Consider the following 2,078-nt stretch of genomic DNA (forward strand, 5'->3'; position numbering starts at 1 on the left):
CAAAAAAAATAAATGATACCTGTTTCAATTGGAATAGTAACATTTAATCATTATAAATGAAAGTGTTTTCTTAATATGATTCAATAAAATATAAGTTCCGTTTCAAATACGAAATTAAACAGCAATTTTGAATAGTTTCACAGTACTTTTTGGGAACGAAAAATTAGGGATAACAATGTGATAACTAAAATTTGTAACTTGTAGAACTGAAATAATTAATTAAATAAAGAAATAAAGTTAAGATTTTTTTTGAGATTTTTGTAAATTTGTAAGATAAAGATTTGCAAGTTCATGTTTGAATAGAACGAAATATGTTTCATAACGACAATGGATAATCAGGTGGAAAAAATGCATGCAACTTACCGGAATATACACGTTACTGTTGCCACTTCAAACGTCCTAAACTGCGCTGCTTCCACTGGACACTACGTGAAAAACATAAAAAAATTATTTGATCTGAGAAGCAATTTGGGACAAGGATATAACTAAAAATAAAACACAGGAAGTTGAATTATAAAATTTTAGGGAAATTCAGCAAGAATATAAAAAAATTACAATATTAACAATAGCAATGTCTAAAATATAGAAACATAAAAACAAAAGTTAATGCACTCCTATCGAAGCAAACTTGCTAATAACGAAATTAAGTTTAAAATTTGAAAATAAACAGATAAATTGTTTCTGATTAAACTGTAAATATTTGCAATTTTCTAGATCCGGACCTGCAGTGCTAGTTGTTGTAGTTAAGGCAATAACTACCACCAAAACGAATGGCGGTTAAAAAAAGCGGGAAACATTAATGCTGACGAAATGTGCCCTAAAATATCAAACAAACTGGTCGTTTGGAGAGTAATGATGAGTAAAAGCTCTATTTAATGTTGGGAAATAAACAAATATGTTCATCGATCTCTTAGAATAAAAGAAATCATTCGTTAACAGGGATAATAAGTATAAAAGCACAATTAAAGCAAAACTTAGATGAAAAAGAGGGAAATAGTTAAGTAGCCCTAAAGCAAATGTTAAAGAATTATGTAATAGGTAAAAGTTCAATAGCTTACCAAGCTAAAACCGTTTTAATCACTTTCTCACAAATAACCGCCAAAAGTCGTGAATTTCAACGCGCCCGTATCAACCATCCGTTCGAAAGCTACGACAAGACTGGCCACGCTATTGGCCTTGGCCAGTTCGCACTGATTTGAGAAGCATACGCGCTCCGCCGGTAAAAGTAGTTCCAGAATGCGCAGCTTATCAAAATCAAAGGTTTACAGCTAAATTTTCTTTAACGTTGATATTGAATTAAATTTTCAGCGATTTGAATTCTGTTGGAAGCATTATGAAGTCGCATTTGTTTTTTATTAGTCAATCGTTAAACGACAAAAAATTAGTGGCTTACCAAGAATTGTTCAATCAATCGTTGACAATTTACGGAAATATTGTTTCTTCAAAAATCAGGTGAAATTGAATACTTGAGCACGAGTAAACAAAAGCAAAGCATTTGGTTTAGTAAATTGAATTATTCAACGATAACCGGGAAATTTGTTGCTTACCACAAATTGTTTAAACAATTGTAGACAAATTATGGAAAAACAATTGAATACTTGATTGTGAGTAAATCTATTAATTAATGAACATTGACGAGTAAAAAAAATGTTTATGCGTAACTATTTAACATGCAATTTTATGAAAAATTTATAATTAAATTAAGAAGCAAAATTAAGATAACTTTCCGGATTTGTTTTAAATTCTGACGTAAAAACTTGCGAGTCACATATAATACAGGTATCAACGATCCGCAACAATATTAAATTAATAACAATTAAACCAAAAGTTTCAAAAATCTACTTTTTGGTTTCACCATAATAACATTTTTGCTGTTGGTCTGAGTTTTACGCTTCATTTTAAGTAGCTTTAATGAAAAAAATTATTGCTTTTTGGGAAACAAACAGATATTTGTATTATGCAATGGATACATCTCAAAGTATAAAGTAATTGTGGTTGATTTGATAGAAAAATTGATTTTTAATTTACAAGCTTTTTTCAGCGTTGATTGTCAATGCTGCTTATTTAAATTATTAAAA

The 2,078-nt window shown here is 29.5% G+C and overlaps 1 long non-coding RNA gene across 1 annotated transcript; it reads right to left on the bottom strand.

The window, feature by feature from the left end:
- Positions 1-384: 384 nt before the first annotated feature.
- Positions 385-1,587, bottom strand: LOC125504532. The gene is made up of 2 exons (XR_007281549.1): positions 1,059-1,587; positions 385-425 (listed from the first exon to the last, which is right to left on the bottom strand). It is a non-coding gene; the product is annotated as an uncharacterized LOC125504532 (long non-coding RNA).
- Positions 1,588-2,078: the final 491 nt, after the last annotated feature.

The sequence above is a fragment of the Dendroctonus ponderosae genome, unplaced genomic scaffold (assembly GCF_020466585.1).
Source record: "Dendroctonus ponderosae isolate FM_Combo_2020 unplaced genomic scaffold, Dpon_F_20191213v2 Dpon_F_20191213_5, whole genome shotgun sequence".
Lineage (NCBI taxonomy): Eukaryota > Metazoa > Arthropoda > Insecta > Coleoptera > Curculionidae > Dendroctonus > Dendroctonus ponderosae.